This window comes from Protopterus annectens, chromosome 2.part1 (assembly GCF_019279795.1).
Source record: "Protopterus annectens isolate FY-2018-M chromosome 2.part1, PAN1.0, whole genome shotgun sequence".
NCBI classification, from domain to species: domain Eukaryota; kingdom Metazoa; phylum Chordata; order Ceratodontiformes; family Protopteridae; genus Protopterus; species Protopterus annectens.
In genome coordinates this window covers 79,166,517-79,193,976 of record NC_056729.1, presented here as the reverse complement: position 1 = coordinate 79,193,976, position 27,460 = coordinate 79,166,517, and the positions used below count along the sequence as shown (strand labels likewise).

The 27,460-nt window shown below is 41.8% G+C and overlaps 1 protein-coding gene across 1 annotated transcript in view; it reads right to left on the bottom strand.

The window, feature by feature from the left end:
• The window catches only part of FHIP1A (FHF complex subunit HOOK interacting protein 1A), a 990,350-nt gene that overhangs the window by 731,122 nt on the left and 231,768 nt on the right, over positions 1 to 27,460 (bottom strand). The window contains exon 2 of the mRNA XM_044062036.1: positions 22,866 to 22,963. The gene's annotated coding sequence lies outside the window, so the exon portion shown is untranslated. The remainder of the gene's footprint in view (positions 1 to 22,865; positions 22,964 to 27,460) is intronic.

Sequence of the window (27,460 nt, the reverse complement as noted above, 5' to 3'; positions counted from 1 at the left end):
TTTTGAACTAGTTCTGAGCATATCTGGGAGTTTCCTCCCAGGTTTCTAACATAGCTAAAGAAGGCCTTATGATTGTCTTTGAGTCTTTAGCTATTTTTCTCTCAAAATTTGCTTTGGATGATTTTATGAGAGCTCTTAGTTTTTACTTATAGTGATCAAGGGTGTCTTACCTTTTAAGGATTTTGCTCTATCTTGTAGTAGCTTCCTCCTTTTGTTGTAGAGTTTGTTTATGGCTGGGGTCCACCAGAGTGGACGCTTGCCTTTGGTACAAAGAGTCTTTGTTTTGCTTGGGATTGCCTTATCCATGCAGTCCTGCAGGTGCTGGTAGAAGGCATTTGTAAGTGATTCAGCGGCTTGAGTACTGTTTTCCGTCGGCTCGGGGGCCTTAAAGGAGACCACACTAGTCTTTAGAAGTGTGAAGTCGGCTTTCGAGAAGTTCTTTACTTCTTTATTGCGTTGAGAATGTGTGTTTCAAAGGTGAGTTTGTCATCAATTGTAATGCCTAGTAGTTTGGGAGAGTTCACTATTTCTATTTCAGTTCTATCTTTAGATAAGATTTTGAAGTCTACATCTGGTGGTTTTGAAGAGAATAATACAAGTTTTGTTTTTTTGGCATTTAGTAGCAGTTGTGAATGGTTTAGCCTTGATTCAATCTCTGTAAAAGCATTTGAGTAACTGTGAGGAGGTCAGAGAAATTGTTTGAAGTAGAGATTATTGTCAAATCATCGGCGTATTCGATAATTTTACCTAGCTGAGAGACTCTGTGGAGGTCATTAATAAAGATGTTGAAGAGTAATGGTCCCAGAATGGAACCCTGTGGGACTCCTATGTTGTTTGACAAATAATCAGATTGGACGTTATGCCACTGTACAGATTGTTGTCTATTGTTTAGGTATGATTTAAACCACTTGAGGGATTTGGGGATGCAGCCAAATTTTATTAACTAGATCAGAAGTTTAGTATGTGATACTATGCCAAAAGCCTTAGATCCAATAAGATTACTGAAGTGGGGTGATTTGTATCTAAGGCTTTGTTGACAGTATCAGTAAATGAGAGCAGGGCTGTAATAGTGCTGTGCTGTGGGGGGAAGACATTTAGAGTGGGAGACAGAAGATTATTATCAATGAGGTACTTGAGTAATTGTGTGTGTACACACTTCTCAAGGATTCTGGATAGTGGGGAAAGTATAGAGATGGGGCGACAGTTTAAGAGGTCGTGAGAGTTTCCACCTTTATGTAATGGAGTAGTAACAGATTTATTCCACAGATGTCGAATGTATCCTTCTGCGTGAGAGCAGTTTATAAGAATACTAACTGGATATGCATTTGTATTTGCTGCTGGTTGTAAATATTCTGGGGGAAGGTTGTCTGCAGAAAGAGAGCATGGTTTGAGTTTTTTTAACAATTTACATATGGGTGATGTGTGTACTGATTGAATACAAAATGAGTGAGTTGCGGAAGGATTGGAATTTTTGTCAGGAATGAGTGGTGCATTGTAATTTTGTATGAGATTATTAGTATTCTGGGAGTATTGTTTTGGGCTTGTTGAGGAGTCTTTGATTCATTTTTGGATGGTGGTAATAAAGTGGGTATTAAAGTCATGGGAAATTTGATTAGGGGTCTTATCAGGTGCAGGAGCAGGATTCTGTAGCGTTCCAGGGTTGAGGAGGGTGGAGACTGACTTCCAGAATTTCTTTTGATTATTTTGTAAGGTGTTTAGCTTTTTTTATCTTATATTACTAGCTTTTTGGCTCTACTTCTTAGTTGGTTGAAATTAATTTAATTTTGTTGTGTTCAATTTTTTTGACAAGTTTTCCATGCCTTGTCTCTATGAAGGATGCATTGTTTGGTCAGTTTTGTTAGCCTTGAGTCATGATTCACTTTTGTTTACGTGATACATATGGGGGCTGAGCTATTAAGAGTATCCAAGAAGAACTTATTAAAGTAATTAACTGCCTCGTCTAAGGGTTGAGTTTTTAGTGGGAGCCAGCTGTGGGTTTTTAGAATGCTTGAGAATTTATTTTGGTCAAAGTGGGTGAGATTTCTGGATGTTTTATAGGAGTGTGTATTGACTATATGAGAGTGAGTCCTGTGAGTGTATGCTGGGAGGTGGCCATTTAGTATGTTGAGTAGTGTGCCAGAGTTTGAGTACTTGTGGGGGGGTGGGTAACTAATATCCAGTTTAAGATGGATTCTGATCCTGTAGATAGGCCATGGGTGGGAGTTTGATAAGCTGAGTAAAGCTGTGTAAATTTATGCTGTTGGCTGGGGACTTGGAGGTAAGATTTTGCCAATTAGTATTTGTATCTCCTAGGATTATAGTTTCATTTGATACATTTCGGTTTATCCATGACAGAAATTCCTCTAAAAAGGGAATGTTCTGGCCTGGGGGAATATAGACTACTGCCATAGTTAGGCTTTTACTGTTGTTTACTTGAAGAGTTGTTAGGAGAAATTCTAAGTTTTGAAACGTAGGGACTGGTTTGGGGTAAGAAGTGAGATTTAGGGAGTTTTGATATAGTAATGCAACACCGCCTCCCTTTCTGTTGTGCCTATCAGAAATAATTATGTTGTAGCCTGGGGGGAGAATTTCAATATCTAAAATATGTGACTTTAGCCATGTTTCAGTTACTGTGACAATGGTTGGGGTTTGGGTAGTTAGCCAGGTATGAAATTCAGAAATTTTATTACAGATGCTATGAATGTTTATTATTATAAAGTGTAATTGGTGTTGTTTGGGGTTTGCGTTAGATTTTTGGAGATGGTTTTTGGTTGGGGTGGATGTCCCCACATTACTAAGTGAGAAGAGAAGGTGAATTATAGTATGGCATGATTGTTCTTAGAGAGGGGTATGGGGTATTCTGAGAGGTAGAGTATAAGTCAGATTGCTAACCGATGACATTTCTGGATAGTTAAATTGCGATCCAAAATATTGAGAAGCAAAAATATACTGATGTTTAATAGTGTGTTGATTAAATTTAACACAAAACCGACAGCAAGGCACTTTGTGATCAGGGCCTAGGCAAGGAATACAGTACAAATGAAAATCCCTAGAAGGTATTTGCTTCCCACAAGTAATGCAATTATTAACTTTTACTGACATCGGTATGGAGCAAGAAAAAGTTTCCCCAACGGGGCACTTAGCTTTTAGTTGAAGACTTCGGTTCTGAAACTCAAAAATGAAAATTTCAGGAGTCGGCTGACTGGCACTTGCAAACTGCTTCTGTTTCGGGCACCACACGGTAAGAAAGACTGATGTAATGGCATAGGCTGCATGTTTTATACCCCTGACGACCTGACGTCATGGAAGAAAGGACAGCAACTGATGCAGGACCCAAGACTTTGTTAATCAGGCCGACTGAGGGCAACCTGCCAGCAGATCACCCAAATGTAATGACTGCAACAGTGAAACACGAAGAACATCTATTATTGTTATCTGTTACTGGTAGGGTGTGAGTGTTGGATGACTGTAAAAGTGGGCTTAAGATGTTGTGTACATAGAAGTGGTATGGAATAGTAGGCCTAGAAGAGTGATGCAGGTGAGAATGAATAAAAAGGAATTGTATGTGTTGCAGTGTATTAGTGATGTAAGCGATCTTAATGAAGATAAGTGTGTGTATGTGGGAGGCACTTGCAGGGGGTGTGTTTTTGAGTTAATAAGAGGGTGTTGATGAGGTAATGAATTTGAGGGGTTAGAAAGTATAAATGCATTAAAAGAGGGGGTTGGGTGGGAATGGGGGTAGGATAGGGAAGTGAAGGGAAAACGTAGCAGGTTCCATTGGACCTCAGAAGCCCTAACAGCCCTAGAATCCAGCAAACAAATATCTTCACACAGGTAGGAAGAAGAGCAAAAAAAGCACCAAGACAGACAGACGGTATGTATTTCAATGTGGTGAAGAAGGCAAGTGTATAACTTTAAGTAAGGTAGATGTTTGGTAGTGTATAATATTAAATATGACAGCAAATGGGAGAAAATATGGTATATGCGCGCACACTACTGGGGATTCCTATAAGGCAAGCACAGAAAAGCTAAGTCAAAAGATGGTGCCTTGCTACATCAGGTTTTTTAATTCTTCTGTAATTAAACATGAGTGGGAGGGAGGCGTGCAGGTTCAAGGTGGGGGAGGGGGACAGACACAAAGTAATACAAGGTTGTGAACCAGGAAAAACTGAACCAGGCCAGCTTCTAAGAAAACATTCAGGAAAACCAAGCTCAGTATCTTCCTAATAACAACAAATCTTGTGCTACTAATCTAGTACAGTGTGGTGAAAGGGACTACCACTTCTATAGGGAAAAACAATTCAAGTATGGGCTGCAGGTACATACGTAAACCTTTTCCAAGAGAAAGAAAGTAGTTTTAAGTAATTGACCTAGGAGTACAATGGGAAGAGAAAAAAATGGGGGGGGGGCAGTAGTGTGCATGCTTACAGTAAACAGCTATAGCAAAATGTCTTCAGTTTAGAGGACAGATTAAATACAACTCTAACATACACTAGTGTAGCTGAAATCTACCTATTACAGGGAGTGAAGTAGCTGGAGGGGAGAGAGTTGGGAAAATGGACTGCTGCAGAACAGCTAGTGTGCATGCCATGGATTAGCAATACAAACACCTTAAAAAATAAACTTTAACAAAAAGTATTGCACATACACGCAGATGGAGGAGGGTATTTTTCAGAATATTCCTGGATTTCTTTTTTGGGGAGGTATGTTCCTCAGTCTAAATGGAGCTGTAGAAGGGGGAAAACTGAGAGAAAAATACCAGTTATATTAGTGATAATGGTGGAAAAAGCATACAGAAAAATTCCTGTCTAAGGCAAAAAGAATGGGCATCCATCTTCCGGGCCTTTTCACATGGAGTCCTGGAACAGAATCTTGACAGTTTTTTGTTCAGAGAAGAAGCAAACAGGTCTGCCTGATGAGCTCACCACAGGTGGATCAAATCTTGGAAGACCCCCCCTGATCTAGTTTCCATTCATGAGGTTCTGTCCTACTTCAGCTTGTCTGCCACACAATTTTGCTCTGACAAAATACAGGATGTCCACACAGTGAGACCGTGCTACATGGCTAGGTATGACCCGGATGCCTCCCATTTGTTGACGTACTACATGACTGTGGTATTGTCTGTAACAACTTGAAAAGGTCCAGGGGACCAAAGATGATTCAGAGAGTTGAGTGCCTTGATCAGGGCAAGCATCTCCAATACTTATGTGCTTGCATCTCTCCTTAATGAACCACACCCACTGCACTTTTATTCCTCCTGAAACAGCTCCTCAAGCAAAGTCCAAAGCATCTGTGGTGACTGACTTCTTGGAAAAGGGAGGGAGAAGGACAGACCTGAATTTATGGATATCTTTTGCCTTCTTCAAACAATTTCTCTTCTGACAAATCCCAGGACTGGCAGATTTGAAAAGACAAAGGGTATTAGTGCTGGGACCAAAAAACTTCAGATACCACTGTATCTTTCTCATGTGGAGTTTTGCCAAGGGTAGCATGAGAAGAGACCCAAAATCCTAAGGTATTCCCTCAAAGTGACTGACATTTAAGAGAAAATCCTTAGAAATAGAAACAGATATAGCTCTCTTTTTTCCTCTAGAAGAAAAGCTATTTGAGGTGAGATGTGTAGTTGACATCCCCGGAATGCAATCCTGTGTGAAGGAGGAAAGACTTTTGAATGTTCTCTTGGAATCCCAGCTTCTGTAAGAGATCACTTACCCAAGAGAGAGATAGGGATTCCTGGCACTGGAAGAGACTCTGCAAAGATAAGAAAGTCATCTAAATATTGATAGCCTGTAGCCTGCAATGAGCTGCAACTGAAGCTAGACTCTTTGTGAACACTCCTGGTGCACTGGATAGTCCAAAGTGTACGGCAGGGAACTGATAATGTGATCCAGACACACAAAACCTTAAGAAATGTCTGACGTCTGGATGAATAGGGATGTGATAAGCATCTTTTACATCTAGTGTTACCAGGAAACTTGAAAGAGGAAGAAGAGGCAAGAGGTTTTAACCTGACATCATTTTGAATTTGGGCACTATCACAAACAGGTTTCTTTCTTTGGCACCAAGAACATCCTTGAATAAAAAACATTCCCCACCTGGGAAGAATGAACGGCTGCATCATTCTTTGGGGCAGTATGTGAAATAGTAGTGGCAGAAACAAACAGTCTGATCTGGATGTTGAGGAATGAATCCCTGGAAAGGAGGAATTTCGTCCCATTACCATCTGCAACCTCGATGAATGATCTTCAGAATCCATTTGTCTGAAACTATCTGTTGTCAAACATAAACATGTACATTCACATTTTCTGGAAGGAAAAAAGGGCCAGGGTGGGAAGGGGTCACATGGTATCTTGAGTCATTAAGACTTGTTTGACTGTCCTTGGTTTTGGGAGGTTCAAGTTTTCTTTTTGGAACCCCCTTGCCATTTCTTTTTAATCATCTGTTTACCTGTGTTTTGCTGAGACTGTTTCCTCTGCTTTTTGCCAAAACTGGATGATGAGTTAGAGAATCCCTTAGAACATTTGGAAAAGAAGGGCTGAAAAATCTTAGGGATTCTCTGGATCAGCATACCCCTTTCATCATACTTTTTGATCGCCTCTGCAGCTGAGGGGGCCAAAAACTAAATTTCCTTTCCTTAGGGGAATTTAAAATTTAATTTTGAACATTGTTTGGGGGGTTCTGCAAATGCAGCCATGCAAACCTCCTCCAAAAACAGCAGTGGAAGAAGTCTCAATAGAGACATACACATACTGTGAACAATTAGTAGTGACCTATGCAACAGAAGAAACTAAATTAAAAACATTTTTTTCCTCAAAAGATGAAACTGCAGATAAAACAATCCTCAAACTTTCACAATTACTCTAAACTTTAACTATGAGCCTGACAATTCAAAATTCTGAAAATCAAAGTCAAAGTATACACTTTTTCCCCATGCTTATCAATAATTTTGCAATCCATATAAGAAAGAGTAGGATTGGAATTAACTACTTGATCCAACTGCTAGTAAACACTTAAAGCTATGGCTTCTGGGCCTGGTTTGGGAATAGTGCATAAAAAAGTTAAAAGACTGTAACTTTCTAATTCCTAGCTGCCTTTTTCGGGGCAGCTGGCTGACTACCTGGAAAACTGCAGGCAGTAACACACACAACCTCTAAAGCAGACAGAACAGGCAGAAAAGGTGTAGGTTCTGGAAATTCCTTCTGTAACAATTCAGTATTATCTGAAGGACTGAGAAACCTTAGTGTTCTCCCACTGAAAACACGGCACATTCCAGCAACAGTCTCATAGAAAAAGAACCCCCACAGGCAGAATCAGAAACTAAGTTTTTCTCAGAGTCTGAATCAGAAATCTGAAGAGAACCCCTCATATGTATTCCTTCATCTTCCTTTTCAGATTAAGAATCTTAAATCTCTTCAGGAAAAGAGATACCAGACTCTTTTACCAGACAGTACTTTAGAGGAAGGATCAGTAGCCTGAATTAAAACCTGATCCTGATCTAGTAAACTACTCCTGTCTAAGGAAATATAAGGAGGAGTTAACTCACGTTTAGCCTTCTGTTTCTTTTTAAACAAGAAAAATGGGGCCAAGCATGTAACTAATGGCAGCAGCTTCCCCAGGGACTGGCACAGCAGTCTGACACAACAGGGAAGCCTTCCTTGTTCCATCTCCCAGGACAAACAGTAGTCGCTCTCCTTTCCCTAATCAGGGGGCCCCAACAGTGACAGAGGACATGGCTGGGCCCTGGTCCATATTGGCTTTTAGGTGCTACACCAGAGGGAACCAGAATAAAAGATGAGTGGTCTGAGGTACAACAAATGGCCCCAGCAGTGTCACCCACCTGCAGATGAGGCAAATTGTTAGCCTGCTGTAGTAGCAAAGGCTGTTTGCTTAACATTTTTTTTTTTTTGTGGGTGGAATACAGACCGACCACGAGATCGGTAATTTTCAAAAAAACAGTACCTCCTTCATGGGAAAGAACAGCAGCAAATGCAGGTAAGATCTAAAAGTCACTTGTTTTACAGAAAAGTACAGTAAAAAGCACTTAAAACACTTCGCCAGCATCAAAAAAGAAAAATAAATTCTCTACTAAAAAAAAAAAATTTCAGTTACTTCACCCAACTTTGAAACTGACAAGAAAACAAAAAGTATTCCTGTTTTAAAGTATAAGAGTTTCATGACACAAAACTCCTAGCTTTAAAACAATTTTCCTGACAAAGAAAGTGATGAAATATTTAGAAAATGGAAGATTTCCCTCAAAGGGAACTTATCTGCCCAGCAAAGGAACAGCACCAACCCGAGCATCAATCCTCGAAAGCCTTAGAGGAGTGTACTGTTTGGCGGCAGTACAGCTCTGAAAAGCTTGGTGATCAAACTTGTCTTTTAGTCAGCTCAGTTTGAGCTGCCTGACAGTTTGGGCACATTTAAGGTGCCCTGAAACTTTGGCAGCTGGCCAGCTGTTACAACCTTGGCAGGATATAACCCACATAGCTAAGGCTACTGCAGCAGTGATCAATATGATGAATATGCTATACTACCACATGCATGGTGAAAGAAAAAACCCAGATGAAGTACAAAGCACACTAAGGAAAATGAAGTCAGGGCAAGTGGTAGGCTCAAAGTCAAGGCAGACATCATAAAATTGTTGGTGCATTACGGAGAAATGGCACCTCAGGATACTTGTCACACAATGGAGAAAAAGGCATATCCCAAATGTAATAACCATCCTGGTTTTAGTGTACAAGATCAAAGTCCAAATTCAGGACTGTGGGCAATAGTGCAGTATCAAACTCCTGACACAATGCATCAAAGTGCTAGGGATAGTGACTATCAAAAAGCAAAACTAGACATGGGCAGTCTCGATTCAGATAGGGATACAGTACAACTGACCTACTGTTTGCAGTGAGACAGATAATGGAGAAGTTGGAGATAAGGAAATAATCCATATGGGCATTCCTATACTTGATTAGTGGATGGGGAATTGTAAACTTACCCCTGATCTGCCAGCTATGCCCATTTTAGAAACAGGAAGCATGTAAATGCTCGATTACCCATACCCAAGTTATTCCCTCAATAAAATCAGTGGTATTAAAACCATTCAAACATATCTGTGAAGCATGGTTAGGTGAAAAACAAGGTCCTTTAAAGTCGTTAGCCTAGTAATTACCTATGAACCTGTGCAGAAAGCATATGGCAGGGTCCCATGAAAGTTGCTTTGGGCATTCCTGCAACATCTGAAGTCCAGAAATATTGGTAGAGTGATATACAAGATTTAATGATACAAATATGAACAAGGTTCACAAACAGGGAGGCTTTCAGTAAGAGTGGGTGTGCATCAGGGCTTATATCTGAGCCCATTACAGCTCATACTGGTAATGGACTACATCAACAAACAGGCCAGAGATGAAAGATCAACAAATCAGCTGCATGGAAAACAATTTTGTTCTACCAGCAGACTCTGAATAGGAACTTCAGCAAATGACAGGCAACTGGAATGTAAAACTGACGACACATGGGAAGAAAAGTACAGTTTTGTACCTACCATAAATGTAGATGTTCGAAGATCCACATTGCTGCAGTCCTTACACTTGGGTAGTCCGCTGTCCTCGGTCGGCCCGAATATCAAAGTATAAGGCTGACGTCGGTCAAGGCGCATTTGACTGACATCAGGACGTCAGGGTACAAATGCGCATGACCGACGCCATATCCTCAGTCTTTTCTTGCCCCAGATGTCAGAAGACCCTAAAAATAAAGGTCAAAACCAAAAGACAGCAAACAAACAACCAACCACCCTTGCACTAATTATATGTACAATATATACAATATACACAATATTTACAACCCAACCCACACAACCACCTCTAACTACAGAGGGGAAGGAGGGAGGGATTGGACTGCAGCAATGTGGATCTTCGAACATCTACATTTATGGTAGGTACAAAACTGTACTATGTTCTTCATCTCACATTGCTGCAGTCTTTACACTTGGGTAGAATCCCAAAGCAGAGGTAAGGGAGGATGGCCAAACTACAAGGAAGCAGGAGCTGCCAAAATGCCCTGCAAAACAGCAGTGGCAAAACCAGCCCTGGATTTAGAGTAAAGTGGCAGGTGATAATGCCTAGAGAAAGTATGCACTGAACTCCAAGTAGCTGCCTCCAAAATATCCTTGGTTGCCACTCCCTCAAAAAGGCTGTCAGTGGCAGTAGCCCTAGTGGAATGAGGCCTAATCCCAGCTGGAATCTCCTTGCCATGATGGGAATAACAGAAAGCAATGCAAAACCCAATCCACTTAGAAATAGTTTGTTTTGACACAGGCTTGCCCTGAGAACTCAAAGCAAAAGAAACAAACAACTGCTGAGACTGCCTGAACCCTTTAGTTCTGTCCAAATAATATCGCAACTGCCTGTGTACATCCAAAGTGTGCAAAATCTTTTCCCCTTTATTTTGGGGATTTGCATAAAAAGTAGGCAAATGAATAGTTTGGTTTAAAGCCACACTAGAAACCACCTTAGGCATAAAGGAAGGATTAGTACGCAAAGATACCCTATCCTTATGGAAAATCAAGAAAGGCTCAACCGCCATAAGGGCCTGTAATTCAGAAACCCTTCTTGCAGAGGTAATGGCCAACAAAAAGGCAGTCTTCCATGATAAATATTTCAATTCAGAAGTAGCTGCAGGCTCAAAAGGTTGTAGAGTGAGTTTCTCCAACACAAAATTGAGATCCCAAGCAGGAGTAGGAGCTCACGTGGGGTCTTATATTCTTTGCCCCTCTAAGAAATTGCTTGAACAAAGGATGAGAAAACAATGGAGGGTCACATTCATAGTGAGCTGAAATTGCTGCAGCATGAACCTTAATAGAAGAGAAGGACAAACCTTTGTCCAGTAACTCAGTAAGATATTGAAGAGCCACACTTAAATTAGGCTCAGAAACATCAAAATCCTTTGCTGCACTCCAAAATAAAAATCTCTTCCATTTATCTGCGTACACTTTCCTTGTACTAGGCCTTCTAGCTTCCAAAATCACATTCAAAACTTGTTGTGGAAGTTGAGACCCTCTATGGTTCAAAACAGAATATGCCAGGCTGTTAGGTGAAGAGAGTGAAGTTTGACATTGAGCAAATGGCTGTCCTCCTGTGACAACAGGTGTGGAATCGGAGGCAAAGGCCATGGGGGCTTCCGTACCAGACTTCTCAGTAATGGGTACCAGTGCTGTCGAGGCCAATCTGGAGCTATTAAAATCATCCTTGGCTTGTCCTGTCTGACCCTTAGAAGTACCTTTGGGAGGAGAGGCAGAGGTGGAAAGGCATACACATGAAGATTGCTCCAATTGAAAGAAAGAGCATCCACTTTCCAAGCTGTGGGATGAAACCTTTTTGTGCAAAACTTTGGCAGCTGATGGTTTAGTGGAGAAGCGAACAGATCTATGTCTGGAGTTCCCCATGACACTGTCAATTTCTGAAATACATGAGGATCCAATTTCCACTCGTGGGGATCCATAATTCGCCTGCTCAACACATCTGCTAAGGAGTTCTGTGCTCCTGGCAGAAACCTTGCCTGAAGATTGAGCTGTAAACTGAGAGCAGTCTCCCACAAAATCATTGCTTGCCTGCATAGAGGATAAGAATGTGTTCCCCTTGCTTGTTGATGTACCACATGACAGTTGTGTTGTCTGTTAGAATCAACACCTGCCCTGGAAGAAGTAAATCCTTGAAAGCTATTAATGCAAACTGGACTGCTAACATCTCCTTCAGGTTGATATGTAGATGTTGTAGTCTGGCAGGCCACTTGTCTTGTATCCACTTTCCATTTAGATGAGCTCCCCAAGCTTTGTCTGAGGCATCTGTCGTTAAAATCTGACTCGCCTCTGGCCGGGTCACAGAGAGTCCCTTGTTTAGGTGACATTCCTGAGCCCACCACAAAAATTCCTTTTGAATGCAAGGTATTATTTGAATGACAGTGTCCAGATCCTGGCAGTGCTGGGTCCATACATTTTTGAGATACCATTGCAGCTTCCTCATATGCAGTTTGGCATTGGGAAGCACCAGAATACAAGATGCCATGAACCCTAAGGCTTGAAGGACTGTCCTTGCAGTCAGCCCGGACTGATGAGATAGTTGATGGAAGTAAAGGGAAAGACTCTTTTGTTTGTCCGGGGTTAAAAGGCCATCTGGGATGCTGTATTCAGTCTTACACCCAGAAAGCACATGTCCTGAGAGGGTACTAGACTGGACTTTATTTCGTTCACAGAATACCCCAGGCATCTTAGCACTGCTATCACATATTCCAAATGATGAAGAAGCTCTTCCCTTCCTTGAGCCAGAATCAGGCAGTCGTCCAAATAAGGATAGATCTGTATTCCTTTTAGCCTGAAGAAAGCTATCACTGGAGCCAGAACTTTCGTGAACACTCTGGGCGCAGTAGATAAGCCAAAGGGCAATGCAGAGAACTGATAGTGAGAAGTCCCAGCTCGAAACGCAGATACTTCCTGCAACTTAGTCTGATAGGAACATGAAGGTAAGCCTCCTTGAGATCCAAAGTTACCATCCAATGATCTTTGCCCAGCAGAGGTAAAAGCTGTTGTAACGTCAACATTTTGAACTTGGGAATGTCCAGATAAGTGTTGAGGATAGATAAATCCAAAATTGGTCTCCACGTGTTCCCCTTCTTTGGTACTAGGAACAGGCGAGAATAAAATCCTAGGCCCACTTCTGGCATAGGGACCGGCTGTATGGCCCCTAGTTGAAGTAACAGAGAAATTTGCTTGTGAGCCTCTATTCTTTGTTGAGGAGGAACGTCTGGCATGCCTCTGAAAGGAGGCAAGGTATGGAAATAAAACCTGTAACCGTGGTGTATGATATCCAATACCCATCTGTCTTGGGTAATTAAACTCCAATTTTCTTTGAAAAGTGCCAACCTTCCTCCCAAAGGTGCTGCCAGACGAGAAGGCTCTGGCAGCTGAAAAGGTAGGTCATTGGGTCTGTTTACGAAAGGACTGACCCCTGGCCTCACCTGAAGACTGTGCAGGAGAACTCCCTGTTCTAGGCCTGAAAGAGCCCTGAGCTCTGCCCCTACCACGTCTAGATCTACCCCTAAACTGGGAATCATAAGAAGGATACCTCCACCCTTTAGCAGGCCAATTTCTACTAAACTTTGGAGGCTGAACCTGCAAAAAATCTTTAACAGTCTGCATAGACTTAGCCTTGTCTTCCATTTTCTTTAAAACTGCCTCAACAGGAGAACCAAACAACACATCAGATTGTAAAGGAGCATCTAAAATCCTTGTTTTAACATGGTCAGATAGATTTTGATCCCTCAGCCAGGCGTGCCTGCGAAGAACTGACCCAGTGGCAGCCACCCTAGACGAGGCCTGTACAGCATCAAAACCACATTGCAAAGAATGCTTACCCACCTGTTCAGAAACATGTACTAAATCTTGTAACTCTTTACAATCAATACCTTCCGCCAGAGTATCAACCTTAGACTTCAACTGTGAAAGGAGATAGTTTTGGTATTTTAACATGTGAAACTGGCAATTCAAAGCCCTCATAGCTAGAGTGGAAGAAGTATAAACTTTCTTTCCCCATCTATCCAAGGCCCTGGCTTCTTTATCTGCAGGAACCGGATTCTTGACAACAGAAGCCTTAACACCTTTAGGCCCCTGGCTAACAGTTTCTGGGTCTGCCCTATGACTCTTAAAAAGATACGTATGAACTTCAGGCACCCTGTAATACCTATCCGGTTTAACAGGAGCAGGAGGCAAAGAATCAGGATTAAGAGAAGCCTCTGTAAAAACATCTTCCACTACATCCAAAACAGGAGGTATAGCCAAAGGCCTATGCTGGGGTAAAAACAAAAATTCCCTAAGCCTTTTCCTGGAATCAGAGAAGTCCTGACCTTCCCACTTAAAATGCTCCCTCATGGAATGAAGAGTTTCTGAAAAAGAAAAATCCTCAGGAGGAGAAGCAGAAGGAGTAGAATCATCCAAATCAGAATCAGAATAAGGAGAGTACTCCTGCAAGTCTTCAGCCGAAGACTCTGAAACATCCAAGCCTGCTCAAAACTCCCTAGCTCAGGCTCCACCCTAGGTCTCTTATCAGGAGGGGCAAAGAACCCTAATCAGAGTAATCAAATCTTCTGCCATTTTAAGCATATGCTTCTTGGGCACAGTTCCAGAAGAACTAGGGGTGACACCAACTGAAGCTAAACCTGGCCTGCCTCTAGGAGAAGCCTTGGAAACAGAAGGAGAGGGCCTAACCACCCTAGGCAGGAGGGAGTATAGTAACCTGAGAAGCCCCATCACCCTGACCTGCCTCCTGAGAGGCCACATCCTGCAATAACAAGGTCTCTCCCTGGGATCCCAAAGAAACCTCCGGTGGAACCACCCGCTCCACCGACACCTCTAAAGAACCGGCGTCCGCACGGACGGTTCTTCTAGCCTAGGCTTCACTGCTTTGTCCTTGCGCTTCTTGAAGAAGCGGCCGGAGCATCCGACAGCATTTTATAATTGCACCGCTTCCCAAAGACTAACCTGGCACAATCCAATCTCCTCTTTATAGTGCGCTTATTAAATCTAGCACAAGAGCGACACCCAACAACGTCGTGCTCAGGCCCTAAACAAGGAATACACAAAGTATGATAGTCTCTATGCGGTATCTGTTTCCCACAAGAAATACAATTATTCACTTTTTCTGACATCCGGTAAACCACTGAGGCAAGAAAAAACTAAAATATTCTAACGGGGTACTTAGCCAACTTTGACTCGGTCTGAAACTCCGAAAACGAAAAATTTCAGAACGCCAGCCGGCACTTGCAATACTGCTTCTGCATCTGACCATGCGGCAAAAAAGACTGAGGATATGACGTCGGTCATGCGCATTTGTACCCTGACGTCCTGATGTCAGTCAAATGCGCCTTGACCGACGTCAGCCTTATACTTTGATATTCGGGCCGACCGAGGACAGTGGACTACCCAAGTGTAAGGACTGCAGCAATGTGAGATGAAGAACATCTGAGCACAGACTACACATTGGTAAATGCAGTAAACAAGGGGAAATCAGAAGAAGCTAATAATGAGATGGTAGAGACAATACTGGAGCAGGTTAACAGCTTTGAGTATCTGGGAAATGTTGCTGATGAGAAGGAAAGTTGGAATGAGAAGGTCAAAGCTAGGATTAAGATGTAACATAGTGAACTGGTACAATGTATCAGGGATAATGCATGACAAAAGAAAGCCAGACAAGTTAAAAATAAGGTGCACCAAACTGTGGTATAACTAGTGCTGCTGTATGGCACTGAAGGTAAAATGGCTGAGGCTGAAGGTGATAGAGATGAAGTGCTTGAGCTAGCTAGCAGGATGTACACTGTTAGACGGATGAAGAAATTAAACATCAGTGCAGAAGATGAAACAGTCCCAAGTGTAGAAAAGAACAGTAAGAACAGATCATGCTGGTTCAGTCAGATGTGCAATTAGAACAGATCATGCTGGTTCAGTCACATGTGCAATTAAAACAGATCATGCTGGTTCAGTCACATGTGCAATTAGAACAGATCATGCTGGTTTCCACACATGTGCAATTAGAACAGATCATGCTGGTTCAGTCACATGTGCAATTAGAACAGATCATGCTGGTTCAGTCACATGTGCAATTAGAACAGATCATGCTGGTTCAGTCACATGTGCAATTAGAACAGATCATGTTGGTTCAGTCACATGTGCAATTAGAACAGATCATGCTGGCTCAGTCACATGTGCAATTAAAACAGATCATGCTGGTTCAGTCACATGTGCAATTAGAACAGATCATGCTGGTTCCGTCACATGTGCAATTAGAACAGATCATGCTGGTTCAGTCACATGTGCAATTAGAACAGATCATGCTGGTTCAGTCACATGTGCAATTAGAACAGATCATGCTGGTTCAGTTACATGTGCAATGAGAACAGATCATGCTGGTTCAGTCACACATGCAAGAAAGCAGAAAATTAGGTAAAGCATATCTAGGAGAGGCAAGAAGAATGCAAAAGAGGAGGAATCCTGGACAAGAAGTGGATAATTTGCATAAGAAAAACATGTAGTAATTAGGAATAGCCATCAAAGAAAGTAGGAGAGTTGCTCTGAATTGAGAGAAGTGGTAACAGTTGACACATGATCTCATGTCAAACATGGAAAAAGGTGGTTGAAGGTGAATGTACTGGTGACTTTAAGAGGGGATTACAAGCAAGATTACTGTGCCATATGACCTCTCTGACAGTTTGGTCAAACATGATGCTAAATGTACATCAAGTCTCTAATTCCTTCGTTAGTCATTGCGAATATGTGAGCATTTAGCAATATACATGTACTATAAAAAATACGCCAGCAAGAATCTAGCCCAGAGGCAAGAACCTTAGCAGTGGGTGAACATACCCTGTGACCAGCACACCCGAATAGCCCCAAAGTGCCTGACTGTCTCATCAGACTGTCATGAAGCAACTGGGTCAGAGATGTGAAGTCTAATATTTTTTACACTAAGAACCAAGACTGAAATACCATCTCTTCCCTGGATGAAATCTGGGATAAATTTATTTCAGTAAAAGTATGCTCATTATCCTTTGGAACAATATAGGCTTTCAACAGGACACCACAGTAAAAACTACCAAAACAGGCTAAATAAATATACCACAGCCACTCCAGGTACTTGAACATTTAACACTTTCATTCCTTATTAACAACTTAATCAGAACATGAAATAACAACAACTCAATGCACCTTAAATATTGCCAGATAAGTCATGTGACAATAAACTAATACAATAGTCATGTGACTGATTTAAAAAGTCATAACCTGAAAAACATTTGTTAACAAATAAAATTAATAATGAATTCTGTATTTGTTTTAGAAAACTCTGTTTTATAGTGTATATGTCAAGCTGTTACAGATTAATTTAATCCATATATTCTATCCGCTAATCATTAGCGGACCGGAGTCCAGCTGTGGCGACCCCTAACAGGGAAAAGCCGAAAGATACAATAGCAAAGTACAGTTGTGTACACCTACCATAAATGTAGATGTTCGAGTGTCTTCACTGTTGCAGTCATAACTGTAGGGTGTTCCTGCCGGCAGGCAGCCCGAAGTCGGCCAGAATCCCAAAGTCTGGGTCCGGCGTCGGCTGTATAAGCTAGTATCCTGACGTCAGTACGCCTTGGTACATAGCCCTCAGCCGACGCCATCTTCTCCAGCCTTTCTTGCCCTAGATGTCAGAAGTCCCCAACAAATCAAAATATGAATCCAACAAGGTAACACAAATACACCACAAATAAGAGAAAAAGAGGGGATAGGAGGGAGGAAATTGACTGCAACAGTGAAGACACTCGAACATCTACATTTATGGTAGGTGTACACAACTGTACTATGTTCTTCGTGTTTCACTGTTGCAGTCATAACTGTAGGGTGGAATCCCAAAGCAGTGTAGAGAGGGAGGAGGCTTTAGATAGAAGAAGGGGAGGCAAGAATACCCTGCAAGACAGCAGAGGCAAAGCCTGCCCTAGACTTAGAAAACAAGGGAGATTGTAGTGCTTGGAAAAAGTATGCACAGAACTCCAAGTGGCAGCTTCTAAGATATCCTTGGTAGGAACTCCTCTGAGGAAAGCTGTAGAAGTAGCAGCTGCTCTAGTGGAATGACTTCTAATGGTCCCTGGAAACTGTTTCCCATGATGGGTGTAACAAAATCTAATTCCATAAGCAATCCATTTGGAAATAGTCTGTTTAGAAATAGGTTTCCCAAGAGAACTGGAGGCAAAGGAAACAAACAATTGGTTAGACTTTCTGAAATCTTTAGTCTTGTCCAAGTAAAATCGTAACTGTCTGTGCACATCCAATGAATGCAAAATCCTTTCCCCTTTATTTTGAGGATTTGGAAAGAAAGTAGGAAGGCGAATTGTCTGGTTCAAGGCCACTTTCAAAATCACCTTAGGCATGAAAGTAGGATTGGTCCTCAAGGATACTCTGTCCTGATGGAAAATAAGGTATGGTTCCACAGCCATGAGAGCTTGCAACTCAGAGACCCTTCTGGCAGAGGTCAATGCTAACAAAAGAACAGTCTTCCAAGATAGAAACTTAATATCTGAAGATGCAGCAGGCTCAAAAGGAGGCAAAGTAAGTTTTTCTAAAACATAATTAAGATCCCATGCAGGGACAGGAGGGGTCCTTGGAGGCCGCAAATTTTTAGCCCCTCTCAAGAACTGCTTCACCAAAGGATGGGAAAAAACAGGAGGATCAGAACTGAAATGTGCAGAGATAGCAGAAGCATGAATCTTAATGGAAGAAAAGGAAAGACCCTTAGATAAAAGTTCCGAAAGGTAAAGCAAAATAGAGGAGAGATCAGGAACCTGAGGATCAGAGCCTCGGTCCTGCATCCAAATAGAAAACCTCTTCCATTTAGAGGCATAAGATTTCCTAGTGCTAGGCCGCCTAGCTTCCAAAGAACATCCAAAACTTGTTTGGGAAGACTAGAGGCAATCAAATTCCTTTGAAGAGCCAAGCTGCCAAGCAAAGGGTCTTGAGGTTGAATGTAGTAACTGACCCTGATGCTGGGACAGAAGCAAAGGGTACAGTGGAAGAATCCAAGGAGGCCCCGAGAACAGGAGCTTTAAGGTTGGATACCAAAACTGACGAGGCCAATTTGGAGCAACCAGAATGAGGAACTTGGGCTTGTCCTGCTTTATCTTCAGTAGTACTCGAGGCAGTAGAGGAAGAGGAGGGAAGGCATATGCTGAAAGACTTCTCCAGCTGAAGGACAGGGCATCCACTCTCCAAGCTGTTTTGTGGAAGGACCTGGTGCAAAAGCGAGGCAGCTGATGATTGAGATGGGATGCAAACAGATCTATCTGGGGACATCCCCAAACTGCAGTTATCCTGTTGAACAAGTTGGTGTCTAGCATCCATTCGTGAGGATCTGAAATGTTTCTGCTTAGACTGTCTGCCAAGAGATGGTTTCCCTGGAATGAATTGAGCCTGAAGATGCAGATTCAAACTTAGAGCTGTGTCCCATAAACCCATAACTAGTCTGCAAAGGGGGTAAGAATGAGAACCCCCCCTGCTTGTTGATGTACCACATGACCGTGGTATTGTCTGTGCGAATTAACAGAGGCCCTGGTTGTAAAAGGTTTTTGAAGGCTAAAAGGGCATTTTGAACTGCCAACATTTCCTTCAGATTGATATGCCAGTGAAGATGGTCCTTTGTCCAGGTTCCCTGCTGACAGTTGTCTAGAAAGTGTGCTCCCCAAGCATAATCCGAGGCGTCCGTGGTTAGGATTTGAGTAGGTTGAGGGAGACGAAAAGGTTTTCCTTCGTTTAAAATGCATGCCCTGGACCACCAGAGGAACTCCTTCTGGAGGCAGGGGATCAGAGGAATCAGAACATCCAGATCGTGGTAATGCTGTGACCATACACTTTTCAGATACCATTGAAGCTTTCTCATGTGAAGCCTTGCGTTTGGAATCAACAGAATGCAGGAAGCCATGTAGCCCAGAGCCTGCAGGAATTTCCTTGCAGTGAGCTGATCTAGAGTTGCCAAGGTGTTGAAAGTAGAAGCCAGCTGAGTTTGTTTTTCTGGAGTGAGGTAGGCCCTTTGTAAGGTTGTATTTAAGAGGGCTCCCAAGAATACCATTTTTTGAGAAGGGATCAAAAGTGACTTTTTTATGTTCTCTGAGAATCCCAGTAGTAGGAGAAGACGTTGAACAAAGTCCAGATGTTGAAGCAGAAGATCTTTGCTGTCTGCCTGAATAAGGCAGTCGTCCAAATAGGGGTAAATCTGGATCCCCTGAAGTCTGCAGTAAGCTACTACTGGTGCCAGGCACTTGGTGAAGACTCTGGGCGCAGTAGATAAACCAAAGGGCAAAACAGAGAATTGAAAGTGCCTCGAACCTGCCTTGAACCTGAGGAATTTCCTGCGTTCTTGTCTGATAGGGATATGCAAATAGGTTTCCTTTAAGTCCAATGTCACCATCCAGGCGTCCTGAGAGAGCATTGGAATTAGCTGTTGCAGAGTAAGCATCTTGAACTTTGGAATTTCCCTAAAGGTGTTTAACACAGAAAGGTCCAGAATAGGTCTCCATGAGTTTTGTTTTCTGGGAACCAGAAACAGCCTTGAATAAAACCCTTTTCCCATTTCCGAGAGTGGAACAGGCTCTATGGCTCTCATGGCCAGAAGAGCATCCACTTGAGTTAAGGCCTCTGACCATTGAAGTTTTGGCAGATCTGGCCAACCGTGAGTCCTTGGCAAAGTGTGAAAGTGGAACTTGTAACCTTTTAAAATCACGTCCAATACCCATTTGTCCTGGGTAATATGTGTCCAATTCCTGTAAAAGAGACAGTTTTCCTCCGAGAGGGCGCCCAGGTAAAGAGGTCCTGAAGCCCAACCGAGAGAGGCATTGAGTTTGTTTTCTTTGAGATTGGGATGTGGCTACTGCCCTTCTAGGTGAAGAAGCAGTCCATTGTCTAGAACTATACGAGGTCTGGCCTTGACCACGACCTCTGAGCGCCTATATCTTCCTCTTTGAGGCCTGTCCGACGTGGGAAAGGACCAATTTTAGAGGGCCAATTCCTGGAAAACCTAGGAGGCTGAACTTGCAAGAAATCTTTTACAGTCTGCATGGGCTTTGCCTTTTCTTCCATCTTTTTAATAACTTCCTCAGCCTTAGAACCAAAAGAACATCTTGTTGAACAGGGGCATCTAATAACTTAGCCTTAACCTGTTCAGGTAAACTTTGTTCACGAAGCCAGGCATGTCTCCTAATCACAGTACCAGTGGCTGCAGCCCTGCAGGAAGCATCCAAAGCATCAAAGCCACAATGTAAGCTATGCTTGTTAACCTGTTCAGTAGCATGCAAAACATCCTGAATTTCCTTATCCTCTGCACAAGCAGGAGGGAAGCAAGCTTTTGCTTTAAAACAGACAAAAGAAACTGCTGATATTTAAACATATGAAATTGGCAATTTAAAGCCCTTACAGACAGGGTAGCAGAAGTATATACCTTTTTCCCCACCTGTCTAAAGCCCGAGAATCCTTCTCAGAGGGAATAGGATTTTTAGAAGTAGCAACCTTAGCAGCCTTAGAGCCCTGAGAAATAGTTTCAGGATCTGCAGCAGGATTTTTAAATAAAAATAAATGAGAGTCAGGAACCCTATAAAATCTATCAGGCTTAGAAGGAGCAGGAGGCATAGAATCAGGGTTCAAATTAGCCTCAGAAAAAGCATCATCTACAATGTCCAAGACAGGAGGGATAGCTAAAGGCCTATGCTGAGGAAGAAGAAGAAATTCTCTAAGCCTCTTTTTAGAAGCAGAATATTCCTGTCCTTCCCAATGAAAATGTTCCCTCATCTCATGCAGGGTTTCCCCAAAAGAAAAATCCTCAGGCGGAGAGGCCGAGGGCAAAGAATCCTCAGCATCCGAATCCTCATAAGGGGGAAAGGAATAGTCCTGATCAGAGGAAGAAACAGAAGATACAGAAGCCTGGTCAGAAGAATCCAGAGTAACTTCCTGTCAAGGCCTTTTCTCAGGAGGAGGGTGAGAACCCCTAATCATTGTAAGCAAATCTTCAGCCATCCTCAATAATTGTTTTTGTGTCTTGGGAGTGGATTCAGAAGCAACTTGAGCTGAAACTTTAGACTTAGTAGGAGTCTTTGTCTTTGCCTTTGAAATGCTGATGTGAGTAGGCCTGAAAACCCCCTCAGAAGCCGGTACCTGCACAGCGGTTCCGGACCCATCTGAAGGAGCAACGTCCGAAGGTCCTGCAGCAGTTAAAATCGTGGGCCTTGATGGCTCCCCATGGGAGTCCGTATCGGCCATCGGTTCAGAAGTGGCGGACGACAGGGGCTGCAAAAGCACCTCACTGACGACAGCCGAACTGGACGCTGGCTCCAGCTGCAACGAGTCCTGTTTGGACCTCGGAGGCCTGTCTTTGTCTTTGCGCTTCTTTTGAACTCCGGTAGTGTCCGACGACATTCTGTAATTGAAACGCCTGCCAAAATAATTTAAAGCCCAATCGCACCTACGCTTGACAGTACGAGAGTTGAACCTGGCACAAACCGACAACAAGAAACGTCGTGGTCAGGGCCTAAGCAAGGTAGACAGTAAGAGTGGAAATCTTTATGAGGTATTTGTTTCCCACACGCTATACAATTATTGACTTTTTCTGACATCGGAGGAACAAGAAAAGATTCAACGGGTACTTAGCTTTGAGAAGAGAAGTAACAACTTCGGACCGACAACAATCAAAAGCTGTTCGAAAATCGCCAACCAACGCTTTTGAGCTGCTTTCCACCGCACGGCAAGAAAGACTGGAGAAGATGGCGTCGGCTGAGGGCTATGTACCAAGGCGTACTGACATCAGGATACTAGCTTATACAGCCGACGCCGGACCCAGACTTTGGGATTCTGTCCGACCTCGGGCTGCCTGCCGGCAGGAACACCCTACAGTTATGACTACAACAGTGAAACACGAAGAACATCAACAACAACAACATTCTATTCGCTGCCAAAGACAGTTGGCACCAAACTTTAAATTCCAGTGTGTTATTAATATCTCCCTCCACTAATGTTTCATAACCAAAATCAACAACAACAAAATGCACTTTTAAATTTGGCGCACTTTTTAGCATGTTTGGCAAGGGCATTTGTCATGTCATTATTTTCAATTGCCAAAATGTCTCACTCCTGAACTACAAGTTCTTAATAGGCAAAGTCTCAGCTCAACGAGACTTGGACAGGGGGGATGGGAAAACAATTTTTCAAGCAGACAGTACCAGAAGTGGATACTTTTTCTGTGCCAACAGCAAAACATAACACATGACCAAATGCACATCACCACTGTAAAGAAAAAAAATTCTACCTGAGCAACAGCATGGTGGAGTTGTAGCAAAGGTGCTATAGAGCCGATTTAATGTCACACTGTTCCATCGTCCTAGTTATTATGCAGATGATGTTTTCCTAAAGCAATCAGAATCCAAATGAGAACTTCATACATGCATTTTGTAAACAAACTTCTTAGTTTCACTGTAAGGCATGCTACATAAAGAGTAAAGAAATTAAGTGCTGTTCGGGTTTGCTCTACTAAAGCTCTTCCTGTCCATGATAAAGAGGAAATGAGACAGCAATGTAAACAGATTATGAAATGTGCATGTTCTTTTGATAAAGCACATAATTTCTCAGGAGGCACAAGTCAAGCATGTCAAATGAAAAGTAGTGCATTAGAAAGCAACTATTTATATACTCTGGATAACAAATTATAAATTTAACAATTTCTAGTTTTGTATTGTCTTGCCATATACTCACTGAAAGAAAAATCATACACAAGTTGTTGGTCTAGCTGTATCATTCAGGGTCTTTTGCCAGGTCACACAACAGATACAAATCAAACAAGTTATGTGTTTGTACCTATCCGAGAGACAGAGACACTGGTAACACAAACACATATTAAAATACAAGAAGTTACTGGTTTTGGCATGTAATCTCTAAAGAAGATATTTCAGAGTTAATTGCAGGAATAATTAATGTAAAGTCATGAAAATTACAATAGCTATGACCAAGAATTTAAAGGGCTGAAACAATTCAAATCACCCACTAAAATATCTACAGATCTCAAACATATATTATACAGATCATAGATCTATAGATAAATAGAGAACGTTTTTTGCTTTATGATTACCGCTCTTTTAGTACTCCTGGCCCTGTATTACTAGTGGCAGGTATGGTCTGGTGGGGTACAGTGTCTAGCAGAAGCTCTTTTCTTACTACTGAAGAAGTTGCCGCACACCAGAGGCAGCTAAATGGATGTAATTATACACTTTCCCTATACATTCATGAAGTTAATGGGATCCAAGAAGCAGTTACATAGGTTAAACAGAACAGGAAGTTGTCTGCTGGGATCTTAAAATTACAACCCACATAGCATAAGCATCCGTCAACCTGCATAATTCTACCAGAGTGAAGCTAGTGCAGCTCCCACTGTATTTCATGTAGAAGTAATAGACTATAGTTTCCCATTACACCACAAGGTGGAGCTCCTTTTCAGGAATATAAAAGACAATTTCAAAAGTGAAAGAAGAGACTGGAACACTAGCTGAAGGAGGGAAGACTGAAACACGTAGCTGAAGGGAAAAGGGCCTTGCAGCATGACCGGATTTACTTTTCTAGTGCTTTGGAACAGGGAAGTGAAGTAGCAGATTGTGTCTGTCTCTGGCTGAAATCTTGGATGATGGCATTTTGTGGAGTCAGGAGAGAAGTCTGACACCAGTAGCTCCATGCCTGCTATGATTCAGCAAAAAAGGAGTTCCCTTGGGCCTAGTACCGAGAAGCCATAGATGATTACCAGAGTTCTGGTAGGTGATTTTCTACTTTTCTCATCAGAGGAACCACTGCGCCTGGTCACTAGGATATTATCAATGGAGTTGTGAGAGGCTCAGGCCGTCATTTTATATTTTTATAAGACTGTGCCCCCCCCCAAAATGCTTTGTGGATTACAAATAACTGGGATCCATATGAGCTCCAACTTGGGCCCCATCATGCCGGCAGCAAGACTGTAAAAAGTCACTAGCCAGTGAACAGGGTATAATAGAGTGTTTCATAGTTGGTCTGTTTAGAATTGATCAAGGGGGGTAGAGGGTGTTAGTACTGCTGAATGACATTGCGTTCTCTCATATTTGTATTGTGGCACTATAAATCTTTATTGTTCAATGGTAATGCATTTTGCCATGTTAGTACTGCTGCCCTAAAGAATCTTTACTGCTCAATGACATTGCATTTTCTCATGTTTGCATTGTTGCATTATAAATCCTCATTGTTCAATGACATTGCATTTTGCTTGTGTTAGTACTGCTGTCTTCAAGAATTGTGCTGCTCAATGACATTGCATTTTCTCATATTTGTATTATTGTATCATGACTCTTTTATTGCTCAATGACATTGCATTTTTTCCTGTGTTTGTATTGCTGTATTATAAAACTTTACTGCTCACTGATATTGCCTTCTTTGTGCATGTCTGAATGTCAAGACTTTCTTCTGTTGAGTTCTGGGGAAGGGGGTGAATGTATGTTTTTATTGCATGCATATCTCACTTTGTTTTATTGCTAACTGGTGCACTGTTGAAATAATTTGTTTATGGTTGTGCTATTGCCTTTTTAAACTAGATGTGTCACCTAGAATAAAATCTGTCCCTCTTGCCACCTTGGTGTTGGGCCTATAGCGGTGTCACCAGAGTCAGGTAGGAAGGAACCCATATCTATTCAGCTACACCTGTGTGTGTGTTACACTAGTATGGTGCATTCCTAACAGCACTATCTTTCTTTTTGTTTGGAAACTATGACACTTTGCAGTGTGTGACAGTCCTCATACAGCCCTCCTGGTCATCTACATTTGAAACTACTGACTGCCTTGAGTATAACCCAGATTACCTTGATTTGAATGCCATCTCGGGCTATGGAGAAGTTGGTGCGGAAGTGAATGACTAAATACTGTTTGCCCAACCTTGGGCAGGGCAGCAGTGTTAGTTTCTCAATATGGTGAGGTGCTTTACTGGATGAAGGTTAGGTACGAGAGAACACCTTGTACAAACACCATGCATATTCTCAGTCCTGCGTGTGATGTCTAGCACTGTATGTGGATTTGTGTATGTGTATGAAAGTACACATTCCACAGGACTAGCACTTTAGCCTTGGCCACAAGTCAGTCACTAAGTAACAGGGCTTAGGGTTAAGCAAGAAAAACTCTGCCCGCTGTCTGGATTATGGCCCAAAATGGAGGAAGAGGTTAACGTCAGTGGACAACAGGAGGGGGGAGGGGCAGGTTAAAAAACTGAACAGGAGCTTTCTAGAACTCACTTTCAACTCCTTTCTTTGATTTTCACTAGAATATTTCAACTGCAGTTATGGACTGTGTTCTAGAACACTGACTTAAATCTTATGGCAGCCGTAGTGATTGTGTACATTTATTAACTCACCGGCAAAAATGACCTTTTTCACCAGCAAAGATACCCTTTTCTTAAATAAAGACTAAAGTGTTTATGTTTCTTTTCCTGAAGTAAAACCATACAATTTTATTGCCTTTGGAGAGTTAGAAATGTGAAACAGTGCCATTATTATCACACTATGCATCCTTGTCAGACTTATAAGTCACAAACCTACAGTTTTTTCTAGTATCACTTTGATTAATGTAAATCTCTTCTACACATTATCTAAAGACTACAGCTATACCACTTTAATGTTGTAAAATGATTCAAAAGCATCATGCGGACCACTTTAAGATAGTATTGTGTGCTCTGTGCTACATTAAAGCTTTCTCTGTCTGTGGTCCAGTAATACCAGATATTACAACTAAGAACATTTTAATTCTATCAGGAAAAAAAAATTAAAGTCTGAGACACTTCACTACTATGGATCCCTAAAGGGAAGGTGTCTGACTATCTAGCTGGTACAGTCTTCATACTGTAAGTAAACTGTGTAGGTGACCAAGCCTATATTAACATTTTCAACCACAACCCAGGTCAAATGCATATCAGACAAATACAGTTAATTTTATAACCATCATACATAAATACATTTACACTATTTACCTTGCATTTGTCAGTAGTACGACATGATTTGTAGCAGTGTACAGGTTAAAAAACAGGTCAGTACTGCACATTACAATGACATTTACAGTATAGCAGTATAACATACTTACAAGTTAGCTGGATAAATGTTGCACAGTATGGCTAATTTTTATGACTTGTGACATACAGTGAAGAGTGTTGACAGTTAAAACATTTATATTACACAGAGGGAGAGAGAGGGAAAAACAGATTATTTAGACGACGTAAAACAGATTATTTAGAAGACGTAAAGGTAGTTAGTTGCTCCTCACACAACAGGAGTTAATTTTGTGAAAAGTCGTTTCAGCATGCTGAAGGTGAAAGGACGTAATGTGACATGCCAATATTTGAGTGATACTGTGAAGGGAACAGGATGTTTTATTAATATTCGGAAGGAGTACAAAAGGGGAAAACACACCTTTTAGCTGTCTAGAATTTCAAAGAATGTTCACATTTATGCCTCTTATTTTTGATCCGTTCCTCATCAAATTTGTGGTTTTCTGTCAAATCACTGAGATCTGAAGTCACTAAAATAATGACAGCCATTTGACTTTCGGACTTCACATCCTATATATGTTAATGCAAACATGTTACTCTATCAAATTTCTGTTTATAAGTGCAATATTTAAAATTTCTCCTGATTTTAGGCCTTTGTCCCTATATTTTTGGCTTGTTCACAATTATTAAACTCAGAAATTGTGTGGTATGGGAGAAAAGTTATTAAAATGTTGCTTAAATGGGATGAAGAGAGAAAGAACACAGTCCCAAGACTGAGAAGGATATTTGTAGTAATGAGAGGATTGCAGTAGTTAAGTCTTATTGTCTCGAAAGACTCATGGAGGGGCATATTTTATTTGCAT